The 13,638-nt window shown below is 44.7% G+C and overlaps 1 long non-coding RNA gene across 1 annotated transcript in view; it reads left to right on the top strand.

Moving 5' to 3' along the window:
* The window catches only part of LOC143820138 (uncharacterized), a 66,415-nt gene that overhangs the window by 906 nt on the left and 51,871 nt on the right, over positions 1 to 13,638 (top strand). The window lies entirely within an intron of this gene.

Here is a 13,638-nt window from a genome sequence, read left to right as displayed (position 1 = left end):
GCATGAGTTGCAGCCACATTAATTTCTCCTTTATTCTCCCACACCGGCAAGCTAAGGCAATGAAAATGGATGAAAGCAAAGGATTGGACTGGGAAAGCATTTGCATTTGGCAAGAGAGCGTTTAATTGCAGAAGGGCTCAGTCACTTTAATAGATCGTTTTCACAGGATTCAGAATGGATTTCTCCTCCCCTTCTTTCTCTGATGCTTCTCCTTCTGGCCTTGCACTTCTTCCTTATACTGGGGGGACATTAGAGGATTTCCAGTCCACTCTAGCTCTCCCTCCCACAGCCCTCGAAATTTGTGCTCATCGATTTTTGCTGGCTCTCAGTGGGAATTAGCTGGGAATGCGAAATTTCAGCTTCCGAATGGCATTGGTGTATGAACAGGTGTGCGTAGTTTTGTACAGTGTGGTCTGAAGCAGCAGGGCAAATTTCGATCTAGTGGCACCTTTAACACCAACAAAGTTTTATTCAAACTACTAGGGGCCAAGCCCATTGAATTCAGTAATACAACAGGCGCTAGATTGGGGTGTGTGTGGAAGAATTCTGCAGACAGCCGCCCCCTTCCCCCAGGACCTGGAAAGGCTGCAGGCAGCTGTTAGGGAATTCACGGGAAGTGGCAGCTCTTATGCGACTGAGATCTGCAGCCTCCAGGGAAGAGAAAGGATGAGGGGGTGGGGGATGGAAGGCGATTGGCTGGCCGCTGGACAGACAGGCACGCCAGTTGGAGGAGGAGGCACTCAGGGGCGGGACAGCCACCCTGAGTGGGTGTTAAGTGCTGAGTAGCATTTAAGCCATGATACAAACTCCTGCCCCAAAGCCTTACCAGAAATATTAAATAGAACAGATGAGCATATATGTGCATGGAGAGCCAGTTTGGTGTAGTGGTTAGGAGTGCGGACTTCTAATCTGGCATGCCAGGTTCGATTCTGCGCTCCCCCACATGCAACCAGCTGGGTGACCTTGGGCTCGCCACGGCACTGATAAAACTGTTCTGACCGAGCAGTAATATCAGGACTCTCTCAGCCTCACCCACCCCACAGGGTGCCTGTTGTGGGGAGAGGAATGGGAAGGCGACTGTAAGCTGCTTTGAGCCTCCTTCGGGTAGGGAAAAGCAGCATATAATTCTTCTTCTTCTTCTTCTTCTATGTCATGGACTGGCAGTAATCAGTTCATACTTATAAGTAAAGTGTGAGAGTAAACTACCTTGAATAAAACTTTGTTGGTCTTAAAGGTGTCACTGGACTCTAAATTTGTTTATAAGTTGTCTCTAAGTTGACGCCAACTAGGTTTCTTGCTCCCATGTAGAGAGAGCGTTTGACCCATGCTGAAGAGGGGAATGGGCTGATATTTTACTGCCCATCATTTTGTTATGTTATTATTCTATTATGTTTTAGGGGGTATTTTAGGGGATTTTATTGCATTTTATTGATCCTGACATTCGAGAACAACGGTATATAAGTTAGTAAGTAAACAAATAAATAAATATAAACAAACAAATAAATAAATAATAGAAGTTTAGTGCCTAAGAGTAGGAACTTTCCTGGGAGAACCTGACAGCCATAGATAATTTCACATGATTTTGCCCAGGTGATGCTCCCCTCACAGAAACTGGCATGCCTAGTTAGTGGCTGTTGACCTCAACACCCGGATCACTTACTGGAGTGGCTGGTCTAGCAGTTGTCAGACGAGAAAGCACAACCTGTTCCTTGCTTTTGGCAAGAGGGTAGAGGCTGCCATAGTGGCGTGGTGATCATGAGAACTATAACTGCATAGCAATATTTCTGCCCGTTGGCCATTATTGCCCTTCCCATCCTTCCTCAGTGTAAGAAAATCCTTCTCCTGTATCCCTAACTTGAAGTCTCACCTCTCTGCATTATCTTGAGACTGAAACCTTTGCTGCAGATGGCTCACCGCTGAATGTGAAATTCCGGAAGTTCCTGCTTACAGTTGTCTTTGCTTTAGTCACAGAGGAAAGTCAGTGAGGGAGAACATATTGGCGAAATAAAAACACGATAGATGGTATTCTGGCACAGGTTTTCTTTGCAGTGCTCATATTGATGGTATAACACCATCTGGAATGCTTAAGCATTTAATGCAAGGCAGTTAACTTAGAAGGACATGCCACGTTGTTCATATGTAACGCTTTTCACATTCAGTTATAGTCTTGCACATACATCTAGAGAGAGCAATTGTGTCTTTTCCATTACTCTGTGTTTCCAGTGTATAAACCAATGCAAAAACCAAACCATGACCTGCCATCTCCTGCACTATTCCCCACAAACACTTAAGAAATATTGGTGTGAGTGGCACCTTCTGGTGTGGCAGAAATCCTTATTCGTCTTAGAGCCAAAGCAACTGCAAAGAAAGAGGATGTTCGTCTACCAAGTCAGGTGGGTGGATGCCATTGGGACCAGAATTTAGAAGAATTCTGTGGCTCTTGCACAGACAATTGTCTTCTGGACTTAACCCTGTAGAAGCTATGACTTATAAACATACGAGCCTCTTGTATTAGAGGTGGACATGAACCTGGAAAATTGAAGTTCGTTGGATGGGGCGGGGTGTCTCAGATCAGTGGGATGTCACAAACCCTGAACCCTGAACTTACACCGACTTCCCCAAATTCATGAACCTTTGGGTTCAACTGAGTTCATTAACTATTTAGCTGTTTCCTGGGGTGCTATACATGTGAAATTCACTGTCGAGCCCCCTGATTGTATTGCCTCATTGTGGACATGGTTTCTGGGTCTTGTCCAGTGTCCACCCTTCTCCCCTTTGGCCCTGGGAGGTGGTCACCCACCTACCTTCCCATGTTATAGTTTGGTCTATTCATGTGCAGTTAGATCTGTATAGCGTTTAAATATGGTTTTTACTTTGTTTTTAAACCTCATATTGTTGCACTTTAATAAATAATTGTTTGAATTTTACCGTATTTGCCGGCGTATAAGACGACTGGGCGTATAAGACGACCCCCCAACATTTCCACTCAAAACATAGAGTTTGTTATATTACATTACGGTACTATGGGCCACTATGGGCAGCTATGTCTATCCCAACTGAAGTGCACTCAGCATATAGGACGACTCCCCGACTTGGAGGCATGTTTTTCACAGGAAAAAAGTAGTCTTATATGCCAGCAAATACTGTATATTGTTTTATAGCTCAACTTCTGAATTCCTGCCATAGTTTGGGAGAGGAACATGGTTTCCTATGGACTTAATGGATTTCTTTGTACGGACACTTTGGGCTAGATGATATATTGAAGTCACACACCACAGCAAGTGTGGAGTGGTTTGACCTTGTTCATGGTGGAAAGCATTGCAATGACATTCTTTCCCACGCAAGCATGTGATTCAGGGGAGGTTAAGTCTGTTTGTGGGGTCAGAAAATGCAGCTTCTAGCTGCTTTCATCTTGAATTGTCAATAACTGTACCACACAATGGAGCAAATGGTGCAGGATGGTGAGGAGTAGGATGATGATGTTGTCAATTGAAACTGCTCTGTTAGTGGTTGTGGCTGCGTTTCATCTGACATGATCACAGAAGCCAAAACGCAGAACACCCTAAACCCAGGGTCCCCAACCTGAGGCTTGTAGGCTTCATGCAGTTCCTGACCTTTTCCTGTGCAACCCTCCAACCTGCTTGTCTGCTGCTATCACCCTCAGGGCATTGTCCCTTAGACACATACTCTTCTTCCTGCCTCAAGAGGCACCATCTACCACTATTCATAGGTTTCTACTGAGAACAACTTGGCGTTGGCCTCTCCAGCCCTGCTCACTCCTTCCAAATCTCCTGAGATCAGACCTGGCAACCAAATATAAGTGGGGGGAAAGTCAACATCCAGGATCCCTACAGTAACAGTGACTGAACAGGGACTGTCCCCACTCCAAATCCTTGCCACACGATGGGTCGAGGGTTATACGGTGCACAACAGACAGGCACTTTACAAACCCTCTTGATGGAAGTAGTTGTCGGAGATAGAGAAAAAGGGAGAGGTCACACAAGATGAAAAAGGTTGAATGTGGAATGGAAGCGATGAGTGTTAGATCCCTGGCTTTCCAGTAGACCCCCCCCCCCCGGGTTGATGGTAACTAGATGGGACTAGGTTGATTTCTAGTGGTGTTGATCACAGCTTGGTATGGTACAGGAGGATGTTTGATCATTGCCTTTGAAGAAAGGGGGTTGTTGGTAGAGGAGGTCAAGGCAAGACGTGCCATTGAAAGGGAGAGGCCATCAAGATATTGCTGTAGAAATGGATTATTCTGGATTATTCTCCCAGTTTGATGGGCCAGAAGCATCACATGTACTCCTTGCATATCGGTAGTATAGATAGACTCTGAGGACATTGGATGAACAAGTGTGTCCCCAAGGATGGATGAGCCACCTGCGAAGGCATGTCCAGGGCTCAAGGTCAGGTTCCATGATACCCTGCCTACCTACCAGCTAAATTGTCTAAGTAAAGCTACCTACCATACATACCAAGGCTAACTTACATTGCCTGCCTAACTACATACCTAACCATGACTACCTGAAACTACAAATCTACCTAACAGTAACTAACATTAGTAACCTACCTACCTACCTACCTATCCACAGAGCTACCTATCTGCCAACCTAACTACAACTTATTTAAACTAACAACTGGAACTTGACAAAGAAACCAGGGAGCAACCTGAGGAGTGCAGCCACAGGTTGCCCACATCCTGATGTGCAGATGGGACTGCTGTTGTGATAACTGCATTTGAACATGGGATAGATGTGCAGTATTGCAGCTACTGAAATGAGAATGTAGCCCAGCTATTTTGGAAAGGAGAGAGATGTTGGCTTGGGTCCTATGTAGGGTGATCAGAACTGGTCTCAGAACTGGTCTCCTTGCCTCTCCACCATCACTGTGGTCTTCTGCGTCCCATAGATTGTTCCCCTATGGATTAGTGGGCCATCAGGAGCTTCATGAGTGCCCACAAGAGGACTGTCAATCACCTTTCACCTCTTCTGCAAGTGGAACAGCCGCAGAGAGCCCAGGCCTTCATGTTTTGGGCTGTAAACTGACTTGATGGAGAAGATTTCAACCCAAAATTTGGAAATTATTACTTTTTATGTAAACCAGTTAACACAAAACTTTGTTCATTTTAATGCAACTGTGAGCAAATAACGTATCCAGCCTCCTAGGGAATACCTTTTGTTTCTTTTTGCTCTCTGTTCACTTCAGTATACATGATGAATGATTAGACATTGAGGTTGGTGGAGATGTTTTATAGATATACGCTGTGACAATATCACCTTTTCCCCTCCCTCACATGCAGGATTTTCCATTCTGTCTTTCTCCATGTAATGTATTCTCCTACTGGCGATAGGTCATTTCAGATACACTTTAAAGCCCCTTTCTTACAAGCTTGTATCAAGACAACACAGGAAAGGGATTTATATATTTATTTACTTTTTGGTCAGTGAAAGCCATCCTATTCAGCCCAGCTGAACATCAGACTTGTGTCAATACAAGACAGGTGGGATGAAAACTCCCTTTGTTGACATTTGTAGCTGTTAATGTCCTTTATAAGACCGAAAGGGCAAGACAGAGCTTGGTTTACGAGAGGCACTCACGGAAGGTGGCCCACTGCGTTTGGGAGTACAGCTGGCTGCTTTTTCCTCCCAGGTGAGCTTTAAAAGCCACACGTTTTTGGCAGATGGCTCAAACAAAGAGTTTTGGTAGACGAGCTTTTCAGTGCATGCTTTGTTCTTAATCTTTGCTGTTCTCAAATAAAAAGGGTGCTTTTGGAAGGACTCATTACAAGCATTGACTCCTCGTAAGACAGGGGCATCTATGCCAAATCCATGAGAGGTTTACAGGTTAATGATCTTCGGATTCTCTTACAATTGGTTGCAAGGGAGCCCACATGAATGGCTGCTTTTGAATTAAATCCCTGCGATCAGGAAGCTGCCGCCGCTGCTACTAATGCTGTTGGCTGTCTCCTCGGCAAATTGCTATAATTAATCTTAATTTGTCTATGTCCGGAGGTAACTGGGTTAAAGCACAGCCTGAAGTGCCCATTGGTCAGAAGAAGGGCTGATTCATAGAAAACAATCAGCTGTTTATTTGAGCATTTACCAGACCACTGATCCACTGGCAGGATGAATGTACGGTGGGGATCCTGATCATAGAAATGGCTACAGTGAGGTGATCTCAGGGCAAAACAACACATTAGTGTAATTCTTTCCCTCCTGTTTTGGTTTATAATAATAATCCTTTATCTTTATAGCTCACCCTTCTCAGTTGGCTCAAGGTGGGCAAAAACAAAATAAAATATACAAAAAAAAAGACTATGCAAATAATATAATCTGTTCCACATAATATATTTCTGGTAAGGCCTAGGAGGAGGAGCTGGTCTCATGGGTTAAGTGGCACTCAGCGCTTAACACCCACTCCGGGTGGCTGTCCTGCCCTTCAGTGCCTCCTCCTCTAACCGGCTTGCCTGTCTATCCAGTGGCCAGCCAATCGCCTTCCGTCCCCCACCCATGACCACTCCCATTTCCCTCAGAGGCTGCAGATCCCTGCTGTGTGAGAGCTGCCCCTGCTGGTGAGTTCCCTTTCTGGGGGCCTCCAGACTGCAGCCTTTTCAGGTCCTGGGGGAGGGGGAGGCCATCTGCAGAGCTCTTCCACCTCTCTTCCAGTCTAGCGCCTGTTGTATTCCTGAATGGAATGGGCTTGGCTCTAAGTGAATATATAGACCGTTCCTATCAGCATTGCCATCTCAGGGTGGTTTACAACATTGTTAAAATACAGCAACAATTACAATAATTAAAACAATTAAAATGATTCAAGCAATTAAACAGTTGGATCTACCAAACAATTGGTGATATCCCCACTTATTCTTCTGGTTGGGGCACGCAATAAGAGCTGTTGGATTGCAATATTATGAAAAGCTGCCTCTTTAAAACCCTTATGAGGGGCTAATTTATTCTGGGCAGATTAATATTTTGTGAGTGGGGTTCTTAGGCGGGGAGGGGGAAGGTCAGCATTTCTTTCAATGTAAATTTCCTGGCCTCAACCATAGGTCTGGTGGAACAGCTCTGTCTTACAGGCCCTCCAGAACTGTTGAAAGTCTTGCAGGGAGAACATCCTACCAGGCCAATTTACTTTTTTCAGAGCAGGGACCCTGACCACGTTCTGATCACTTGATCTTAGTGCTCTTTGTGTGTGTGTGTGTGTGTGTGTGTATGTGTGTATTTGTTTTAGTACAAAGCAGCAGTGAGGGGAGAACTGGGGAGAGGAAGTGGCTTAACTTTTTCTCTTTTTTTTAACTAGTTGTTTGCTCTCCTCCCCACAGTAATTTTTTCCATTACCAAGTTAAAAAGAGAGGCTTCCAGATCTATGATTCTGCAGGGAAAGAGGCAACTGGAAGCTACTTTGGGCAACTGCATCGTCCGAGGAGAAAGGGTTAAGCATCTTTTCCACTTCCTGGTCAGCTGCCACACTTTGCGGGGTTATCTTTTTCTAAGTGCTTCATGAAAAAAAAGAATCAAGTACTACATGTAACACATAGCCCGGCCCTGCTCACATCTTCTGTTATTCAAGCAAGTCAGCAAGTATGTGTGCACATGAAAGCTCACGCCTTGAATAAATCTTTGTTGGTCTTAAAGGTGCCAGAAATTTTGTTCTGCTGGTTCAGACCAACATGGCTACCCATGTTACAAATTCAGCCTTTTCTATGATCAGTGAAATGGAATTCTTTCTTGCTTTCCTCAAATCCTAATGGGCTTGTGCCACACAACTGCGGTTCTTATGCAAGCTTGTGATCACAGCTATTTGTGCACACAAACACAGCAAAAGGCTATCTAGAAAGGAAGCGATGGCTCCCCGTATTGTCTTACAATGTGTCTCAAGCATAATCTCCGCATGCTTTAGCCACATAAGCACAGTGTCTAAATGTTAGCCCTGCAGGGTCTTGAATTGGCATGTTTTTCTTTAGCAGGTGGCTGTTAAGCCAACTGAGCTGCAAACTCTGTCACATCTTCACCCACAGAGGACCCTGTTCTATTTTGCCAGGTTTCCTGATTGGTCCTGACCATGAGTGTCCTGCTCTGTTACCAAGATCCCTGCTGGGGATGTAAATATGAAATCGTGGGTTCAGCAAGAAACAAATGCAGATCTCCAGCTCTTTTATTTAGCAGTGCACAAACACTGAACACAGAATAACAACATCCGGGAACTTATATACCGTTTCAGGCATCCCACCTAGACCTGTGATTGGCCCTTAATAGATGCCTTGGATTGGTCTGTAGAATTGTCCGGTGATGGCATGGATTCAGGGTCCTGACAAATCATGGCCCAGAGCATGGCCCAGAGCATGACTGTAGTCCATGGACATCTGGAGGGCCGCAGTTTGACTACCCTTGGCCCAGAGTTTACAATGCTAGTCCCTGGTTCCAAGCTTGCTGTCTCTGGCAGGCTACAACAACACCCCTCTGCTCCTTAAATAGAAGCCCAACTTATGGCAGATAAAATTCTGAAAGTGACGGGGATTCAAGTGAATGTGCTGCAAGTGACAGAGGTCGGGTGTTGCTGGGGCCAATGGGCGTGGGCCGGATTCGATTCTTTCACGTGCTCCCTCTGTTTTCCTCAGCTCAGGGTGCCTTGAGACTGGAATGTCAGCCTGGGCCTCCTCAGTGCTTGTCTTCAGAATATCCCTGCTGGGGCTGGCCATGAGGGAAGTCTCCACAACAGGAGTGCTGGGCAGGCGCCACCGGATCTGGTCTACGTGGCATTTCAACACTTGACAGTTGTACGACTAGACTTCAGAGGACACCAGCTCTGTAGCCCACATTCCTACAGCCAGTGCCCATTTAGGAACCACAGTTTTTTATATGTTATTCTATGGTGCAACTATGAACTGTCTGGAAATTCCTACAGCTACCCTAGTTAGCTTTGTTTCTCAGCAGCACACAACTAGGGCTTCCCACAGAAAGCAATAAAAGCAGAATAAAGTACCCAAGAAAGACAAAGATCTGTTGTCAGTTAACAAAAACAACAACAACAAAAGAGTGCCTTTCACCATTCCGAATCTTGTTCACTGACATTTGCCACTTTAACCTGAGACAGTATGTTATGTTTTGGTCTTATAAGGATGAATATAATTTTTTTGTTGCAAAAACTTTGGAAACACCAAAAAAATAGCAAATATTTGTTTGTTTGTTTGTTTGTTTGTTTATATACTGCCCTCCCCTGAAGCTCAGGGTAGTATATAAATAAAATATTTAAATTAGAGGCCTCCATTGAGATTGAGGCTCAGGCCAGGCACAATACTCCTCCCTGGCCCCATTGGTTTTGTATGCATCAGGGGTAGTCAAACTGCGGCCCTCCAGATGTCCATGGAAATGCTGGCAGGGGCTCATGGGAATTGTAGTCCATGGACATCTGGAGGGCCGCAGTTTGACTACCCCTGATGGAAGAATGAAATGTGGAGATATGTACTGAGCTCCCCTGTCTCCCACCTTCCACAAGCATCCTGTGCTTCAGACTGAAAAGCATCGTGCCATTAAATGAATAAGGTATAAATTACAGAAGCTGTAATCTACATATAGAAATTATACCTAGAAGAACAAGCTGCCCTATAAATTTGTCCCTCCCTTAGAACAGAATCAGTATTTTAAAAAGAATGGGCTTGATTCCTGCTGAAATGCTTACTGATGCACATTTCAATAAAGAAGACGTTGCAAGAAGTATGGCTGTTACTTTGGTAAAGGTAAGAAAGCGAATTGTTGACATGACCAAAAAATCCATAAACAATTAGAACCAATGCATTTGATCTCAGCCCCTCCCCCTCCCCCTAACAAACTGGTTTGATATTCATTCTGTCTCTCAAAGATACTATAGGAACAGTAGCTTTATGCAGAGGATAGGGAGGGATTGCTAGAATAGAATTTTCTACATCATTGCCAAGTGTAATTCCTAGAGCTCTTTGGAGCAAAGCCAGGACAATTGGACTCACATAAATGTATATGCATTTATAGTACAGCTACTTCCAAGAGGAGCCGATGGCACTCATGAATTGAAAGCCAGTTTTCACATTATTTATTCAGAAAATTTACATCTCAGTTCCCTGCTAAGAGGCCCTTGATGCACAATCCAACTATAAAAAATGATGGTGCAACAGAATCAGATGTCAATAAATTCAGTAGCAACTTAAATAGCACAAAGCATCTAGCACTGAAAGTCTGCAATCCTCCAGGTCCCAGGGTTTGTTTGAAAAACACACGATACAGCAACCTTACTGAGGCCAAGTAGGTAAGTGTCTATTTATGACTCTTATAATAGATTGGGATGTGTCTATTTGGAGTACTGTTTGAGATGGATTGCGACGAAACTGGTAATTTATCAATTTTAAAACAACAGCCCATTTTAAAGAAAGCCCTTAAAGCTGATCCCTGGGGTCACAGGATCCACATGGAGAAATAGGCATATGGATCAAGGGGGGGGGGGGGTGGAGGGTAAAATTGCTCTTCCTCTTCTTTCCATGCAGTTTCACAGCCTGTAGGGATAATCTCTTCTCACCTTCTTCCATGCTGCAGCCCATTCTAATCCAAACAACTATTCTTCAACTTGGTTCTCGTAATGCTACACGTAAGCTTTGTAGGGAATTGGAAGAGACTGCAGGGGGGAAGAAAGTAATTCAAGAAAACATGGCAGGTCTTCTGTTGACGATTCATTTCATACAAACCCTTGTGTGCATCTGGAAGACAGCCTTGGGCATTACCATGAAGCAGGGAGGGGCTATGGGAATTTGCTTAGCATTTTATTTACTGAATGGCATACAAGCATTTATGTAGAAAGGTCAATGTATTGGTGGTATTTGTCTGTCTCAACCGTAGGCCTGGTGGATCAGCTCTGTCCTGCAGGCCCTGCGGATGGTTTTAAGTCCGGCATGCAGATCCAATCCCTGGATCCAATCCCTGAAATCTCCAGTTAAAAGGATCAGGTGACAGGTGATGTCAAAGACCTCAGACTCTTTGAAGAGGTGCTGCCAATCCAAGTGGGGAATAATACCTTGATGGACCCATTGTCTGATTTGGTATAAGACAGATTCATGTTTTCATTGACAAGGAAGGCAGCAGGATAAGAACCTAAAATCACAAGCCTTCTACACAGTTCCCCACACTGAGGTAAAAATCTTCCTCCCAAAAACAAAATACGGTTCCCTCATTGACTGGGCTCCCCAAATACCTTGGTTTTATTATTGTTGTTATCTAATTTATATACCACTCTCCATTGAGCTAATTCCACAAACATAAATATTAATAAAAACCATAAAAATAAATACAACACAAAATTAAAAATTTCAACATCTCAGAACACCTATGCAGTTTCTTCAGATGTAGCCTATCAGTAGACATGGGAATTGTAGTCCATGGACATCTGGAGGACCGCAGGTTGACTACCCCTGCTCTGCAGGACCCAGTGCCTCCCAGCACTTCTGAATGGACTGGTCAGCGGTTGACATGACAGAATGCTGGCTGCCATAGTCTAGATTGATTCCTGATGTCCTCTTTGCCACCATCGCAAGTGGGCACCCTGTCATATAGAAGAGCTCTGCGAGAAAAATGGGAGCTGAGATTACTAGAGCGAGTAGGAAGAAAGACTCACAATGAAGCATCCTATAGAATGCAGATTTAAGCCTATGAGATGACGATGAAGTCAGTAAAGTGCATCTTTTACTGACCTTCCATTGCATCCACATGCTCATGCCCAGCACATTTGTTTAGGATAGTTCAGTCACTCACTACCCTGGAGAAAGGGCACCAAACAATAGTCAATCAGAACTTAACCATAGGGCATTTGCAAGCTACTTTGCGGACAAAATCTCAATACTCTGCCATGACCTCCCTCCTATCTTACACGCAGAAAATAAACTAGAGGCCCCTTGGCTGCCTCTGGAAGAAACTTTGAGTAATATCAGACAACTTACACTCATTGAAGTGGACAAGATGCTAGCATAGCCAATCACATGCCCATTAAATACCTGCCCATTGTGGTTACTTAAAACAACTAATATAAAGATAGAAACCCCCCCTCCAGGAGATAATCAACCTCTCCCTCTCAATGGAGAATTCCTGGAGGGGCTGAAGGAGGCTGTGGTATGCCCGTTGCTGAAGAAAACCCTACAGTGGAGCCTGCCAACCCATCTTAGCATTTCTGGGGGAAATGGTGGAAAGGGCTGTGGCGGACCAATTATCAGCATTCCTAGACAAAGCTTCAATTTTAGACCCATTCCAGTCAGGCTTCTGGTCTGGCCATGGAGTAGAAACAGTGCTGGTTGCCCTAACAGATTACCTCCATTGCTAGCTGAACTGAGACAGGTCAGCTCTGTTTGTGCTATTAGACCTCACAGCAGCATTTGACATAGTCAACAATGAGCTTCTAGCTCACTGCCTTGTCACTCCAATGGCTGATCTCCTTACTTTGAGGTCATGGACAGAGGGTAGCAATTGGAGAGAGGCAATCAAGCTGTTACCAGCTCACATGTGGAGTCCCACATGGAGTGGTCCTCTCTCCAATCTTCTTTAACATCTTTATGTACGCCCTTGCCCAACTAGTATGGCGGTTTGGACTGGAATACCATCAGTATGCAGATGACACCCAGTCTTCCTCCTGATGGATGGGTGCCCTGATTCACTCCCAGAATCTTTAGCCAGATGTCTGGAAGCGCTGATGGGGTGGCTCAAGCAGAGTCATCTGAAGCTCAATCCTTCAAAGATGGAGTTCTTGTGGACAGGTAGGAAAGATCAAAACATAGAAGCACCACTGCCCATACTGGATGGGGTACAACTGTCAGTAGCTTACTCCGCCAGGAACCTGGGTGTGATCCTGGATGCCTCCCTCTCCATGGAGGCACAGATCAGAAGAAGAAGAAGAAGAAGAGTTGGTTCTTATATGCCGCTTTTCTCTACCCGAAGGAGGTTCAAAGCGGCTTACAATCACCTTCCCTTTCCTCTCCCCACAATAGACACCCTGTGAGGTGGGTGAGGCTGAGAGAGCCCTGAGATCACTGCTCGATCAGAACAGTTTTATCAGTGCCATGGTGAGCCCAAGGTCACCCAGCTGGCTGCATGTGAGGGAGTGCAGAATTGAACCTGGCATGCCAGATTAGAAGTCCACACTCCTAACCACTACACCAAACTGGCTCTGTAGTGAAGCTGTAGTGAAGCTGGCATTCTACTACATGTGCCAAGCCAAACTACTAGTGCCCTAGTTGGCCCCAAAACACCTAGCTACAGTGATCCATGCGATGGTCACCTCTGGACTGGATTTCTGCTCCACACAAGCCTACCGTTAACCTTGATCCACCAACTACTTGTGGGAATATATAAAAAGATGTGGTTTTATGAGTTTTAATACAGATAAATACAAGGTCCATGGGACAGATAATCACCATGATAATCAAATAATCACCATGGTTACATGCAGGTTTTATGAAACCCACCCTGAGTCCTCAAGGAAGGGTGGGTTAGAAGTTTGAAAATAAAACTAATCTACGAAGAACACTAATTCTTGTGGGAAGGAAATTTACTATATGCTGTACTTGTTTGCTTAGATTGAAGAGTTTAAAAACTGAACTTGAACATTGACAGCAAACATACTTTCAAG

Source organism: Paroedura picta, chromosome 11 (genome assembly GCF_049243985.1).
Source record: "Paroedura picta isolate Pp20150507F chromosome 11, Ppicta_v3.0, whole genome shotgun sequence".
In the NCBI taxonomy this organism is placed as follows: domain Eukaryota; kingdom Metazoa; phylum Chordata; class Lepidosauria; order Squamata; family Gekkonidae; genus Paroedura; species Paroedura picta.
This window is presented reverse-complemented; position numbering and strand designations above follow the sequence as displayed.